The 17,281-nt window shown below is 40.6% G+C and overlaps 1 protein-coding gene across 9 annotated transcripts in view; it reads left to right on the top strand.

Moving 5' to 3' along the window:
• FOXP2 (forkhead box P2) overlaps nucleotides 1–17,281 on the top strand; it is a 727,796-nt gene that overhangs the window by 41,164 nt on the left and 669,351 nt on the right. The window lies entirely within an intron of this gene.

The raw sequence follows: 17,281 nt of genomic DNA, 5'->3' as shown, positions 1-17,281 counted from the left end.
CATGGTTTATTATTTATTGAATATCTTCCAAGATAAATTCTGGAAATGAAAATATTGCTAAATTGAAGAATAATTAGTTCTGATTCTTCAGTAAATAGTTATTTACATCTCCTGGTATCGAAGATTTAGCATATCTCGGTAGAGAGTTGAGTAATTGTGTAAGCCAAGACTAGGGAGAGGAATATTTTACAAAAGATTTAAATAAAAGTCATTCATCTGTGCTCTTCAAAACAACTTATTGTTTTGAACAATAAGTGAACAATATTTCACTGTAAGAAGTGAAAGTGGAAGGAAAATGGGATTGTAAATATGATCACTGCTAGGGCTGCTCACTTCATGCTTTTTCTTGGTCTAGCCATTAGAAATTACTGTGCCTGTTGACTGGGTTTCTGGTCTTCTGCAGTCTCAACATGCACGGGATTGACTTGCTTGTCCAAGATTAACAATCTAGTTCTGAGCCAGTCATGATTATGGGGAGCCGTTTAGGGTTTTAAAGGTAATAACCTGCGCCTTAAATTGTACAATTCTCCTGCTAACTGAGCAAAAAGGCACCTTCTTAAAGTGGTGCTTCTCTTAGGGAGAGAGCTGTTGGCCCTGTCCATTCCCAGCACAGCATCCCTCCAGTGGCTGTTGCTGGTGTCTATCTTATGCTTCTTTTTTAGATTGTGAGCCCTTTGAGGACAGGGAGCCATTTTATTTATCTATTTATATCTATGTAAACCACTTCAGGAAAGTCTGTTGGAGAGTGGTTTATAAATATTCTTTGTCTTCATCAACAATTCAAGCCCTCCCCCACCCCTGAGCTTTTAACTAACATTAATGGTTCTGCTCCCCACACCTCAATGCTGTTTTATCCTTTTAAAAATTGGGTTTAGGTTGCTTTTTATGTATTTTAAGATACTTTGTGAAACATCAGCTTTCACATCAGAAGAGGCAACAAGAGCATAACCTGTTCACTGTAAATTATTTTGACTGGCATCTGTGACGTGTTTCATGTAGTTAATCATGATTTGTAATTTCAAACAGCATGTATACTGGTTTTGGCTAGTTAGTCTAGAACAGGCTTGCACAGCAAAAGGCCTGGGGCCGTATCCAGCCCATAGGAAATACTTGCTATCCCCCCTGGCGGGAATACCCTTCAGCAAAAGCAGGAGCCCTAAGGAGTTTAGGCAGCAGCAGGGCAATGGATGGTGGGCTGGAACAGCATCAGCATCAGTTCGACAAAAGTGGAACGGAGCCCCAGGAATGCCATCCTATGCATGTTTACTAAAAAAATAAATAAATCCCACAGTGTACTTAGTAATGTTTACTTCCAAGTAAGCATGCCCTAGGATTACTTCATGAATGTAACAGCAATCTAGAGAGAGGAGAGAACCTGACATTAGTTTGGCATGCACTCTAGATGCATGAGCAGGGAAAGGCCACTTTCCTTGGTTAAAATTGTGGATCTTTTCCCATCAAAGGATCCACAAGTAACAGATAACTGATTTTATTATTACTGTTGGTTAATTTTAATGTAGTAAAGCACTGAAAATTACTTTGCTGCCCGCCATCAAGTCATGGTTGGTTCTGCCTTACTGAGGCATTTGAGTTGTGCACCCCTGGTCTAGAGGTTACTTTGCTGTAGGAGTGTATATATTCTTGCTGTGAATATATAAAAGTAAAGTGTGCCGTCGAGTCAGTGTCGACTCCTGGCAAGCACAGAGCCCTGTGGTTGTCTTTGGTAGTATACAGGAGGGGTTTACCATTGCCTCCTCCTGCTCAGTATGAGATGATGCCTTTCAGCATCTTCTGGATCGCTGCTGCCCAATATAGGTGTTTCCCAGTGGGGATTCGAACCGGCAACCTCTGGCTTGCTATTCAAGTCATTTCCCTGTGAATATATAGTTTCCTCAAAATAACAGTGGTGAATGTTGACAGTTGCCAAAACATAGTCTCTTTTTTTATCAGCAGATGTAGACTACTGCCTCAGCCTTCACCTGCAAATGTTGATGGAATGAGCCTAAGACAGTCCTTGACAGAAAGGTTTTGGATCTAAGAGCCAGACAATGGGCACTTGACAAAATTACTAGGGATAAGCCCGAATCTTTTTGGTGCCTCTTTGAAAAGGCACAGAAACGATTTGGCTCCTTGAAGCTGAAACGTTTAGGTAAGGGGTGCCTTTAAAAGTAGGCAGGCAGGTCTTACCTGCCCCTCCCTCAATCCTCCTTTGCCTGGGGCAAATAAAGATGTTATTTAATAACTGAATATCCTAGTCTAGACATCATGGTTAAATTTCTAGGTAACATGGCTCCCTGGTACTTAGGATTTGTCCAGTCATTAAGATTTGCCAGCCAATCAGTTGTTCTATAGAATAGATTATACAAGTAACAGCGAAGATGAGCTCATATTATGGACTCCCTGTGATGGTGTTCACCTTTTTCAAAGTTCAGTGTTGGCATAAACACTGAGGGCATAAAGCACTGGGGGCATAACTAAAAGCTGCCACCAAAAAACATTAAGTCCATATCAAGCTTTCCACTTTATTGTTGTTTATATACTGCTTTTCAATGAAAATTTTCTCAGAGCAGTTTATATAGAAAAAGAATAACAATAAGAAGGTTCACTGTCTCAGAAGGGCTCACAATCAAAAAAGAAGCACCGGTTGGCGGGGGGGGGGGGTGTGGCTAGGAATACCACTAGGGGCTCTGCTCTCCTCCTGCTAAATAGAAGAGAATTGTCATTCTAGAAAGTCTCTTTGTCCAGTTAGCAGAATAATGCTTAATTCAACATAGCTGATGTCCTGAAAGCATTACAGTATGCATTTTTTTAAAGCTCATAGTCATTGGTTTTTATGCATCCTTTACACTAGAATGAATTATCTTTATTTTGAAGAATTTGTGTGAAATACTTCCCAATGACCTACAGATATCCAATTTTGCGTACACAATTCTGTCTCTGAAACTAGATGGATGCACTACTTTTTACACTAGAATATATGTGGTGAAAATTTAAATAATTCTTTTTGTAGTTTGAAGGAATTCTGAATATCATACTTCCCAGTTACCCACAGATATCAAATTTTGGTTAAACAATGCTGTCACTGAAATTAGCTGGATGCACTACTTTTTACATTGGAATATACTCAGAGGAAATTTAAAAACTTTTGTTTCATTTTCTTGAAGGAATTGTGAATATCATACTTCCTGATTACCTACACTTACCAAATTTTGTATGAACAGTCCTGCCTCTTAGTAGCTAAATGCACTACTTTTTACACATATGCTTGGGGGCATGTGTAAAAAAAATTTGGATTTTTAAAATCAGAAATGGTTTCTATGATTATCATATTTTAACTGACTGTTTTCACTAGATTTTTAACACTCAATAATAATTATATCAATAATTCCAAAACATAATGCCCAAGAAAAGTAGATCTTTCCCCCAGAAATTGTAGGCCATCCTAAAAACACTGGCTTGTTTCAGGCATACTTGAAGCAGACAGGAAGTAGTTGAATTTTGCTTACTTACAGCACCAGAGGGTGCCCATCACCAGTTGCGTTCCTGTCTTGCTCGAGGCAGCAACTCCACACAGAGAGCTTAGAGTTTTTCTCAGCTAAGAGTCCTGTTTCTTCTCATTTCTTCCAGGCTTTCCACTCTCCCCCCCCCCTTCCCAGATTGTGCGAGTGTGGCAAGAGGTTTTTGCTAATTTGGACTTAAAGTATTTACAATTTCCCCCCCCCGGTTCCTATTTGGCTAATCTGACCAATTCCAGATACTTTGTTTTTTATTTTCTTGTTGGTCGTCTTCTCGCTATAGATAGAACTAGTTCCACTGATTGACTACATCTATCCAGTTCTATCGCCTGGATCTGGAGAAGTAATGCTTGTGATATCCTGAGGCGTTTCTGAGGATTTGGAAGTGACGATGTAGTGGTCAGCAAGGGACATGGAGAAATCGATGGTGTAATCCTCTGATACAGTACACAGCACGCATTGGTCTTGAGTGATACAGTTCCAGGCCAACGCGAACAGGCTACATGCTCAGGCGTCTATTCTATACTCTTATTGGTTCCCAAGAAGGATGGATCCTGTAGAGCGGTCCTGGATCTAAAGTGCCTGAACAGATCTGTAAAAAAGAGAAAGTTCAGGATAGCATTGCTCCAAAACCATCAAAGCAGCAGTCTGACGCAATGACTACTTGGCGTCGATAGAACTTTCAGAAGTTCCACATATCTATTCACTCAAGCCACAGGAACTCTTCCACTTCTGCTACTATGGCCAGCATTATCAATACCATGCTCTCCTGCTCAGTCTGTCTTCTGCCTCAAGGGTCCTTACAAAGATCCTGGTCACACTAGTCTCTCACCTCCTTCCCTCTGGTATTCACCTACATTCCTTTCTGGACGACAGCCTGATCCGCTCCCCTTCCCTGCCGAAGGCCCAGCAGGACCTCAGGAGTACTATTCAGTGCCTCAATCAGCATAGCTTCTTAATCAATGAGGTTAAAGGTCAACTGCAGCTGACCCAAGCCATTCAACAACTTGACAACATCCTCAGCACCACACATGCCTTGGTCTCTCTTACCCTCTAGAAGAGGGAGAAACTAGAGTGTCTAATCTGTCCACTCCTTCACCGTTCCTCCACAGACGCTACTTGTCTGATACTCCTTGAGTATCCTTGTCTCGGGTACTCAGGTCCATAGTTGCTTGCCTAGAGTGCACCCCTTGGGCGAGATGGCACTCCTGTCCCCTCCAATGGCTCATCCTCCCCCTTCAGGATGTGAGTATGGCCTGCACACACAAGATTATGCACCTTCCACATTGTCACGCCCTCAGTCTCAGATAGCGAGGAGGAAGGGGAAGCTGACAGCCTTCCAGTCGATGCAGGGGTGCCTGAGGGGTAGAGCCCAGCTGTCAGTTCCTAAGAGACGGCTGAGGAGGGTCCGACTGGTGTTTCAGAGCAGGCACAGCAGTCTGGGGCAGCAGAGACAGCAACGGACAGACTAGAGGATGAGCTGTGCGGGCAACCCCCACTGACTCCACAGCAACAGCGTGTCACAAGACGAAGAGCACAGCTGGAAACTATCAGAAGGAGTAAACGCCTCTTGCAGAGGGCTGAGAAGCCTTGAATCCCTGCCAGCTGAGAGTTATCAGCTTGGACTATAAAGCACGTCAACAGTTTTCTGTTAGCTGCTGGAAGACAACATTTGTCAACCCTCGTGTCAACAGCTTTCAGCCCAAGCCTGATATAGAGAACTATTCCGAGCCGTGTTTCGTTTCTGCAGCCCAGTTTGTATTGTGGACTATCTTCCTGGACTTCCCTTCTGGGTGGCCAGATTGCTGACACACACAAGGTCAAACGTTCCCTCAGGTGGTGGCTCTCTGAGGTTACTGCCAAGGGCTTACCCCTTTCAGACTCACACAGGATCACCATCACGATGGATGCCAACCTGACGGGCTGAGGGGCACACAACTCTCAACTGATATGTTTGAGGACTCTGGTCTGCAAGCAAAGCATCTCACAACATAAACCGATTGGAGCTCCGAGCAGCCCGTCTAGCAGTCATCCATTTTCTCCCTCTCATAGCAGGAAAACACGTGCTTATACATATGGACAATGTCACCACAAAATCACACCTCAACCATCAAGATCCAGAGTACTCATGAAGGAAACCTCTTTCAGTGGGGGTGCTTCATGTAGCATCCATTGTGGCAGAACATCTCCAGTGAGTGGCCAATGTCCAAACTGACTGGCTCAGTCGCCAAGCAGAGTGGTTTCTCTTCCTGGACGTCTTCCTCTATCTTCTCTCTATCCTGGGAAACTCCCATGTGGACCTATTTGTTACTCTGCTCAACCATCGCCTACTTCGCTTCTTCTTTCCTTTCCCGTCTGGGGGGCAGAAGTGACAGACGTACTCACAGCAGCCTGGCCCCCCCGGACTCCCTTACACCTTTTCCCCCCAACAGCCATCCTCCCCAGTGTTCAAGAAGATTATTCCAGAAAGGGTGGAAATAATCCTAGTAGCCCCTCACTAGCCAAAATGCCTGTGGTTCCAAATGGTTCTAGTCTTTTGGCTCTGTAGGTGCATCGCTCTCACATACAAATCATCTAACCTTCCGGTACCTGGCAACATCACGGTGCATTCTACTTGCAACGCTTCCCCCTCAGCCCCTTCTCTGCCCATACTCCTCTTGCAGACATCTGCAGAGTGGCCACATGGTTTTCATCTTCTCCCTTCAACAAACAGTATGAAATCTCCTCCTTCCTGACTTCACAGGCTGCCTTCAACCGCACAGTTGTGCCTTCAACCCCATGAAGGGTTTTTTTTCCTTAGGGATCATAAGCCACCTGCCCCTCCCTCAGATGTAGATAGGTTTGTTGGGTTTTTTAAAAATTATTCGCTCAAGGGATAAGGGTCCAATGTTTTTGTGTGGCCGTGGCTCCCAGGCATATAGCTATTAGGGATTCCCTCTCCTAATTGTCACTAACAGTTCTCACTTCTATACTCCTTGTTTGATCTTTCTCCAGACTTGACTTTCTCAGTTGCTGTGCCTCTCTAGGTTCTGTCATTGTCTATCTGCTCTCTTCACAAATTATGTCACAGAACCGGTGATAGGTGCCCTCTGGCGCTGGAAGTAAGCAAAATTCAACTGTCTGCCTGAAACACAATCCCCCCCTTTTTAGGATGGCCTATGATCCCTGGGAAAATAACCCTTCACAGTAAGAATCAATATTCCTTTCTCACATTCATATTGACCATATTTAGTCATTATACAATAAAATGAATAATGTTTGAAAATGAAATGCTATAAATTTCAGACTGTTGTTTTACTCTCTGTGTGTGTACACATACAAACACATACTATATATACATTACATATATTTAAATTCTTGAACTTTCCTAGAAGTGTTACTTAAACAAAATGACTTTGCCTTATCAAGATGGGCTCATCTACTAATATATAAATGAATGACACAAATTTGCACTTTCCCCTCTAAATATTAATTTTACACATCAGATTACCCAAACAGAAGGACTTACAGGGAACCCAGTGAATGCATAAAAAGTAGTAGGTGCTGGATGTTCTTGGGGGAAAGTCAGGCTTTTAGCCACCATTACAGTACAGTGAGATTTGAGATTTAATTTGCAGTTCAAATTAGATTTGTTTTTAATTCATAGCTGGATTATTGTTAAAGTAAGGATTTCAGATTCTTTATAAGTAACAGATTTGAATAACCTATTCTGAAAGCTTGCTGTTGACTTAACTCATGCATAAATGCAGTGTTAGGGATCTTGGTTTAAAGACTTTTTTTTTTGCAACTGAAAGAATAATACTGTGGCATTCCTAGCACATTTATGAATTCATGAAGTAGTAATGTCTAGCTTGCTACTGTTTAACTGGGTTTGCAAAACAATTGTAAAGCATATTTAATGGGTATGTTATCATGGTGTATTCTTCTTGTAACTCAAAATTCCTTATTTCTGAAAAGAGTAATGTATCAGTACTACTTGGTTATACTTCTATTATGTGTGGAGGAGTTCTGGAATATTTTTTTTATTCAATCACATTTTAAATCAAAATTATTATTCCAGAACTCCTACACACATAATAGAAGTATAAGCTTAAGCAAAATCTTAAGTAAAAGATCTATAATATTATATGTAATAATATTATATGGACTGTAACCAGCAGAGGCTATATATGTGTGTAATATGTCTGTGTGTCTGCATGTCCTGCATCCAGTTTGTTTTTTATTTAAAGAAAGTTTCCATTCTTAACCCAAATGTTAAAAATATTGCTGTCATTTGTTTAGGTCATTACACCAAATTCTGTAAGTACAGGTTGTTGCAGGTGGATGGGGGGTGGAATAGGAAATTGTATCCTACAACTTTCAAATTGGGCAGTCACATACTTCATTTCTGAAATGAATTTTTCATTGAAGAAACTTGTGAAAAATTAAGAGTGGATTATGCAAGATGATGTATTAAAAGTTTGAATAGCTAATATAAACACATCAGAGGAAGAAAGAGAAAATTAATCTGGGATTAGTAGACATTGTTCAAAGGTCAGGGTTACTGTAAAACAGTGTAAGAGTTGGAGATTAACAATAGTGGTCGATGTACTCCATGACTGCTCAACTTTGGCCCTCCTGCAGATGTTCACCTGTAACTCCCATAATCCCTGGCTATTGGCCACTGTGGCTGGGGATTATGGAAGTTGTAGTCCATAAACAGCTGGGGGAGCCAAAGTTTAGCAGGTCTGATGTGCTCTCTCAAGCAGCCGAAATGATTTCAACTCATTTGCATAGGGTTAAGTTAGGCTTTATGAGCCATTTGGGCTGGGATTTACCTAGATCAGGCATCCCCAAACTGCGGCCCTCCAGATGTTGCTGAACTACAATTCCCATCACCCCCAGCTGGAATGTATTGTGGCTGGGGGTGATGGGAATTGTAGTTCAGCAACATCTGGAGGGCCGCAGTTTGGGGATGCCCGACCTAGATGATTGTATCTGGCAACCTATTACATTCATACTATAGAAGTTGGAGCAGAGCTGAATAGGGAAAGAATGGGGCAGGTTTGTGAAGACAACTTCTTTCGAAGGTGTCCTGTCCTCTGAGATTAGACAAATAATTGCTTTGATTTATAAAACAAATATAATAAATTGATTGAAGTGTACATAATTTAGAACAGGTAAACATGATAAAAAGATGCCAAGGTTATAACTTCAGCACTCTTTCATGTATGTTCTATGTTCTGTCTTCAAGAAAACAGGTATAATTTAGGTCTAGGATATCTTGTGTTAAGCAAGGAATTGAACTAGCTGATCGGTAGTTCCACTAGTTAAATCTGTATCACGGAAACTTCTATTCTGGCATGTCCCTTCACCAAAAGTTAAAAGTTGGCCAGTGTGGGGACAGAAAGTGAAACTGGGGTGGAGGTTTTTTAGAGGTGATGAAGGTCTTGTCAAATAACAGAGTTGTATTTAATTCCTGTTACCCGATGCTTGCTGGAAAAAACTAGGTTGGAAAATTATTTTGATCTCTTATAAGACACCCTGACCTGAACCTTCAGGACAGGAAGGTATTCACTTTGAAATAAATAAATATATGGGGGTGGCGTGGCGTTGAGCGATACATTTTTAAAGTCTTTACTGGCAATGCAGCCAGCACCTGGAAGCTGCAGGGAGGAGTGGCGCCCCACATGGGATCCCATGCGGCGGCTGCCCTGCCTATGGCTCTCACCTGGCCTTGGTACATGTGTGTTGGTCATTGGTATGGTCAGCATGGTGTTGCTGACCACACAAATACACAAGTGTAGAGGCCAGGCGAGTGCCCTAGGCAGGGCAATCTCCGGGCAGGGAGCCGCTGCTCCCCATCTCTTTCAGGTGCCAATAGTATCACCAGTAAAGACTTTTTAATGTACCTCTCACCGGCTGCCACTGAGATAGAGAGAATCTTCTTTCTATTTACATTTTTATTTAAGTTTTATCTCACATAGCTTAACCACCTTAACTAATTCATTTCCCAGTATTCTCCATATACTTTGAAACATGTGAATTATATTTTCACTAGTCATTGTTTACCTAAGCTTTCTTTTAATTATTTTAAGCTCTTCTCGCCTGTCTGGTTTATTTTTGCTTCTGACTTTTCTTACTGCTTATCTCTATTGTTTGACTTTAAAAGTGAACATATATTTTTTCTGAGTAATGCATTAATTGGCATTAGTTCTTTCACATATTGTTGTAACGTTTTATTTGTAATAATCTTAATCATTACTTTGCTGAGGTGGTTTCTGTTTCACAATGTGATCAGAGCAGTACTTCAGATAGGTGAAGTTTCTTCCTACACATTACAAGCTAGTGCAAGACCATTTAATTATATGGATTTTTATAAATGTACTATAATCACTGAGAAAATAAGCTGTATATCTTAATGGTAACATCTTTTGTTTGTGGACAGTTTTTCAGAAAAGAAATGCATTGTTTGTGACAGAATATTGAAAATTATGTATTCTAGCTGCAAAGAACTCTGAAATATAGTTTGGCTCTCTGTCATTTGATTGGAAAAATGTTGTCAACTGTGTTTCCTGCTAATATTTTTGTTACATTTTAACATTGACAAAAATACAGCCAAATATTCTAAATATAGATCTTGTAAGTAAAGCAAATTAATAAAGATCCTGGACAGCATCCAGATGAATGCTGTACCAGCACAGCAGGGTTTTCTGAAGTGGCGGGACACATTTTTGGTGATTTCCTCCTTCCTTCTGCAGCCAAGTGTGTCCCCTGAAAGTATGTCCCTGAGAGTTTCCTCATGTAATATAAAACCTTATTTGGCCATGGTCTTGCTCTTGCTTTTCCGTCCTCCACCATCAGAGAGGAAAGGGGCAGGCAGCGGAATCTTAACCAGGTGCAACACTTAGAGGCAGGAGCAGCCAGATGGCCCCTTGATTTGTTTTCAAGAGGGCGACCTTTAATTTGGTGCATCAGAATAGAGGATTCCTAATTTCCAATCTCTGACAACTCTGCACAGCAAAAGTCCTGGCTTCTTGTTTGGGGAGCCTTCCTAATTCTGGATGTTTTGCTATCTTAGCATATACATTTGGGGTGATTTGAAGGAGGATTAGGCTGTTTCCACAAGGAAGTGGAATATTCTGCAAGTCTTATAATGTTGTGAACTTGAATGTTTAAAAAACACACGATTATGCTGTTGCACAATCATGTGTTGATGGTGAAAGAGTAGCAAGCTTCAGTCCCCCCTCCCTTTTGTATGATAAGGAAGATCTTTAAAACCCCAAACAATGCTTTATCTTGTCAGGACTGCACTTTATGTAGTGCTGAATGAGCATGTTTTCACCCTGATCACTAGTATTTTTATTTAGAAGTCTCATTTGCTTCAGTAGGACTCTCTTCCAAGTGGGCATGTTTAGTTGTGTGCAGCTATTAGTATGTGTGTCAAATAAATGCAAAATGAGTAAAGTGGCATTTTACTGAATGTTGTGTTTTGGTGTGGCCTCTTGACCAGAGGTTAATTATAGGTTTAATTGTTGATGCTCCAAGAAGAACAAAATAGTCTCAACTCAGCCTGTTGATGGGCATTTTCATTTTGTAGGGTTTGAATAGTGTTGCTCTTGTTGCCGGCAGCAATCTCATAGCTGTCTAGAAGCTGTCACAATTTACGTATGTAGATAGTACACCAGCCTAGTACATGTGGAATCACGGAGGTCCAACTGAATGCATGAGCATGCACACTGCTTTGATACTGCCACCCAAAACAAAATTCTTCCTTTTATATAGGTGAACCAGGAAGACCTTTAAGAGATAGATTAGGGATATACAAATCAATTTGTGTACAATTGATTTTTACCCAAATCTAGCTGATTCGGGCGATTTGGAGAAAGAACAAATCACTCCTGTGGTCCAGATTCAGGTCAAAATCGAATTGCACAAGATTTGATTCAAATCAATTTGTGATTTGGATTCCTCCTATCAATTTTACCACATTCCCAGCTTTCATTCAAAAAGCTAAGCTCCAGCTCTTGTAGAAGCGGAGTTATGGAACAAAATGTGTGGTCACTATTTTTCAAGTGTTTGGATTCTTTGGTGTATAATAACTTTTCGTCAATGAACCCCTATGAGGATTCATTACACAACAAAGAGCCCCTGGTGGCGCAGTGGTAAAACTGCTGCCCTGTAACCAGAAGGTTACAAGTTCAATCCTGACCAGGGGCTCAAGGTTGACTCAGCCTTCCATCCTTCCGAGGTCGGTAAAATGAGTACCCAGAATGTTGGGGGCAATATGCTAAATCATTGTAAACCGCTTAGAGAGCTCCGGCTATAGAGCGGTATAGAAATGTAAGTGCTATTGCTATTGCTATTGCTAAACATCTCAAAAATACCTAAAATATAAACTGAGTACCCAGTGGCTTGTGGGTTGGGGGGTAGTTGGCACATGGGATCCCATGTGCCAACTTGACCCATCTTTTTGCCCAAGCTTTCTCACCTTCCTAAATTTTTTGGGTTTTAAACTCTGGTTTATTTTTAAATTCTTAAATTGTTTTAAAGTTTTTTGTATATGTTTTTAACTGGTTTTATGCTATTGTAAACCACCCACAGATGAAAGTTTGGGGTGGTGTACAAATTTGATAAGTAATAATAGTAATAGTAATAACAATAATAATTTTTACAATAATTTTTACAACAGCTGATTAGGTGGTCCACGGTTTCATCTGTTTCTTTACAAAGGCGGCACTTGCTGTTTATTGTGGATTTTTCAACTTTTGCTCTTATTGCATTTGTTCTTAGTGCCTGTTCTTGCGCAGCCAGTATTAAACCCTCTGTTTCTTTCTTCAAGTTGCCATTCTTAAGCCATTGCCAGGTCTTGGTGATGTCTGATTTTCCACTTATATGGTGCAAATATTGACCATGCAGGGGCTTATTTTTCCATTTTTCTGCTCGGTTCTTGACATGTTCTTTCTTGTAGGCCTGCTTTGTTTCATTGGTGTTGAATAGTTTCTTGTTCTTGACCATTTGAAGTGCATCCTCTTCACTGTCCTTATATATTCTTCAAGGCCTCTTTTCTCCTCCTCTACTGTTTGATGGACTTGCAGCATTCCTCTTCCACCTGAGCTGTGAGGGAGGTATAGCCTATCGACATCACTGCGGGGGTGCAGAGCATGATTGATGGTCATGATTTTCCTGGTCTTACGATCTAGCGTCTCTAGCTCTGCTTGGGTCCAGTCTATTATTCCTGCAGTGTATCTGATAACAGGTATAGCCCAGGTGTTTATGGCTTGTATGATGTTCCTGCCATTGAGTTTGGACTTGAGGATTTTTCTAACTCTCCTGATGTATTCACTTCCAATTTTTCTTTTAACTTCAGCGTGTGCAATGTTATCAGCCTGGAGAATGCCCAGTATTTGTAAGGTTCTTTCTCTTCCAGGTTCTTGATCTTGCTTCCATTGGGCAGTTCTATTCCTTCTGTTTTTCTTATTTTTCCTCTGTTCATTATTAATGCAGCACACTTGTCTAGTCCAAACTCCATTGCTATATCGCTACTGAATATATGGACAGTGTTTAGCAGTGATTTGACTGGGACTTTCCATACAACTTCAGATCGTCCATGTACAGCAGGTGGTTGATTTGACTGGATGTTTTAGATGTTTGGTATCCGAGGCCTGTTTTGTTGAGTATTTGTGAAAGTGGGGTCATGGCGATTACAAACAACAGAGGGGATAGTGAGTCCCCTTGGAAAATGCCTCTTCTGATGCTAACCTGTCCGAGTGTTTCGCCATTGATTGTTAACTGTGTACTCCACATGCTCATTGCTTTTTAAAAATAAATATCTGAATGTTTTTGCTGACACCAGTTGTTTCTAAACATTTTAGTGTCCATGTGTGAGGCAATGAATCGAAGGCTTTCTTGTAGTCAATCCATGCAACACTTAGATTGGTTTTTCTTCTCTTGCAATTTTCTAAAATCATTTTGTCAATCAATCTACGTTTCTTCGAGTAACTTTGCTGTCTTCGGCCCTGGTTGCTCAAGTGAAGATCCTGAGTCCTGTTGCCCACTTGCCACCAGATGTCCAGGGACTCCAGCACCTGGTGCGGTCCTTGTTGACCTGGGCGACGACCGATCCGGTATAGATTTATTAAAGTTACGTCTCACCATATTGTTGATGGGAGAGGCACTCTTTGTCTGGCTCCTCTGGTGAGACCTGTCCAGTATGGTTGGACCTCTGGCATTGTAAAAAGATCGCACAGACTGACTACAAACAAAGGCATGACAAAGTAGCAGGGATGATACACTGGAACATCTGCAAAAAATACAAGCTACCTGTAGCCAAACATTGGTGGGACCATAATTGAAAAAGTTGTAGAAAATGAAGATGTAAAAATATTATGGGACTTAAGACTACAAACAGACAAACATCTGCCACACAATACACCAGATATCACTGTAGTCGAGAAGAAAGAAAAACAAGTCAAAATAATCAACATAGCAATACCAGGGGATAGCAGAATAGAAGAAAAAGAAATAGAAAAAAATCACCAAATACAAAGATCTACAAATTGAAATTGAAAGGCTGTGGCAGAAAAAGACCAAAATAATCCCAGTGGTAATTGGCGCCCTGGGTGCAGTTCCAAACGACCTTGAAGAGCACCTCAACACCATAGGGGCGACAGAAATCACCATCAGCCAATTACAAAAAGCAGCTTTACTGGGAACAGCCTATATTCTGCAACGATATCTATAACAATAAAATCCTGGCATCCCAGGTCCTTGGGAAGGACTCGATGTCTGGATAAAACAAACCAGTCAATAACACCTGTCTGACTGTGTAAACAAGAAATAATAATAATTAATAATTAATTCCCCACACGCAAAGTAGTGGGGTCAAAATGAACAGAAGAAATGAAGGTGTGTAATGAAGACACCAAAAAATCTAAATACTCCAAAAATTCCTAAAAAATAAACTGAGTACCTCAGTGTGTGCTTGTGGGGGGTGTAGTTGACACCTGGCAGTTGACAGTTCCCACTATCCAATGACTGTCAAAATGAACAGAAGAAATGAAGGTGTGCACTGAATCCTCATAGGGATACATTATGAGGAAAAGTTGTTATACACCAAAGAATCCAAACACTTGAAAAATAGTTACTTTACATTTTGCTCCATAACGCCACTTCTACAAGGGCTAGAGCTTAGCTTTAAAAAAATAAAAATAAAATTAAAGCCAGGGAATCATGTGAGGGTTAGGCTAGGACGATGTTGAATCCTCATTATCTCCTATGGCAGAAATATACAAAATATGTAAAAACTAAATGAAATCTTTAAAAATCAACCAAGTGCCCCACTGCCTTGAAATTTGGGTGGTAGGTGACACCCATGGGGACCTACCCACCACCCAAATTTGGTGCCCCTAGGAATGTTATAAGTGGTCCAAAGTGATACAAATCAAATCCAAATTGAATCTGGGGTGATTTGGGTGGACACATTTGGACACAAAACAAATCAGGGGTGATTCAGTTCAGGCACATATTGAATTGAAAAAAATGAATTTATGCACATCCCTAAGATAGATATAGGGAGCATTTGTCTGGTATGCAATATAATAGGAGTTGTGCCAAACTGTGGTCTGTGCACATGAAAGTGTGTGGTTGGAATGAAAGTTTATGTATTGATTGTTGAAAGAAACTTGCAGAAGTGTTAAATAGAGGCAGCAATGTATATATAGAAAGTAAAACCAGATATAAATGTGAAGGAGGAGATGGCTCTGTCTATGACATTAATTAATCTTTGAATGATGGAAGCTGTGTTAATTATTCATTCTTCTGCAGTAGTGATGTTTCTGTCCCTCTTTTTCCCCTGCCTATTGCTTATCTCGCGGAAAGGAATTTACGAACCGCTGAGATTTTTAGTCTGTATTAGCAACTGAAGATGGTGTATTTTACACTGAAACTGTTTTGCTTTTAACCTGTAAAATCTGGTGAATGATTTTGTGTGTGTGTGTGTGCAAATAAAGAGGTCTTGGTGGACAGAATTTAAAAGTAGCCTAGCAACGGGGAAGACTGAAAATACACTCCATTGGTTGATGAGTCTATAACATGACATCTGCTTATTTTGGAGGCAAACCTAATGCTTCTGGCTTTCCTGTCTCTTTTCTAATGTTGCTGACAGCAAGGTAAAGGTAAAGTAAAGTGTGCCATCGATTCAGTGTCGACTCCTGGCAACCTCAGAGCCCTGTGGTTATCTTTGGTAGAATACAGGAGGGGTTTACCATTGTCATCTCCCATGCAGTATGAGATGATTCCTTTCAGCATCTTTATATATTGCTGCTGCCCAATTTAGGTGTTTCCTGAACCTGGGAAACATACCAGTGGGGATTCAAACTGGCAAACTCTGGCTTGCTACTAAAGCCATTTCCCTGCTGCACCATTTGGGTGGCTTTGCTGCCAACAAACAGGGCCCAAAATCAGCCTATTAAGCTGAGCAAATTGCAGCCTTTTAGGGTGGGTGGGGAAGCTGATCAATCTGCAGGCCTTTTTGCAGGCTGTTGAGATCTTACTTTGATACTGCAGGGACTTTGTGACTGAGGGGGCTGGAGCTTTGATTTGGATGGAATTTGGGGTGGGCACTGAGAAACTCTTTCTCTACCACCATCCTGAGAGTCGGGGTGGGGAGCGAGGGCACATATAGTGTATTTTTCAGTGTAGATGAACCTCTTGTTTTTACTTAGAGATTCAAGGTAACTCTCAAAGGGAATATTCATAGCCCCAAGGCATGGGAGCTAGAGTGTTTAAATACATTCTAGTTCTTGAAGAAGAAATTCTATGTTCTAAGAAATTCTAAGAAGAAATTCAACTACCCTGAGCCATTTTTGGAAGGGCGGTGTAGAAATCAAATTATTATTATTATTATTATTATCATCATCATCATCATCATCATCATCATCATCATCATCATTATTATTATTATTATTATTATTATTATTATAGAAAAACAAAGAAACTGGCAGAGGTGTATGTAACCCTAGCTAGGCTCTGCAAAAGATTCAAAGGGTCTCCTGTAGGTTAAAAAAAGTTTCTCCTCCAATGTACATTACTTACAAGCATGGACTGAATATACCAGGATCACTCACACTTCTGAATTTCTTGGATAGGGGTGAAAGTGATCCTCACGTCTGTAACTTGTGATTCTAACATCTAAATCAAGTCTTGATTCCAGATTCTTTAATATTGTTCAAAATGTAGGGAAGTTTGTCCTGTTAAATATATAGTTGCAAGAGAAGAGGAAAGGAATCCACATGTACAGTCGGATATAAAAACCAGAATACTGGCTAAAACTTCTTTTAAAGATTTAAAATAAGCCCATGATCATTCAGCTTTTAAAAAGGGGGAGGGGGGAGTTTTCTTACTTAGATCCAAGAGAAATGGAGCATAATCCAGATATACACTTCCTCAAACCATAAATTCAGTGGGGCCTTGACTATTTTCTATGCACATTTTTATTGCATTCAGATTTGTATATAACGCCACACATACAAAAATTACACAGAGTGTAATAGGATGGGTGAGGAATGGGTTGAGGAGCTTGGTTATCCTCACCATGGGTTGGGGAGCTTGGTTATCCTAGAATGCAAACTGTTATCTGTGTTCTGCATAGATTTCAGTATAAGTTGTCTGTCTGGCTAAGTGTCCATGATACCTTGTCAATATACCTTGTATCCACTTGAAGATAGATAATGCTGTTATTGAATGCTATTATCAGTGTTTTGTCTGTGGACGAATAAAAGGCAGTT

The sequence above is a fragment of the Hemicordylus capensis genome, chromosome 5 (genome assembly GCF_027244095.1).
Source record: "Hemicordylus capensis ecotype Gifberg chromosome 5, rHemCap1.1.pri, whole genome shotgun sequence".
Classification (NCBI taxonomy): domain Eukaryota; kingdom Metazoa; phylum Chordata; class Lepidosauria; order Squamata; family Cordylidae; genus Hemicordylus; species Hemicordylus capensis.
This window is presented reverse-complemented; position numbering and strand designations above follow the sequence as displayed.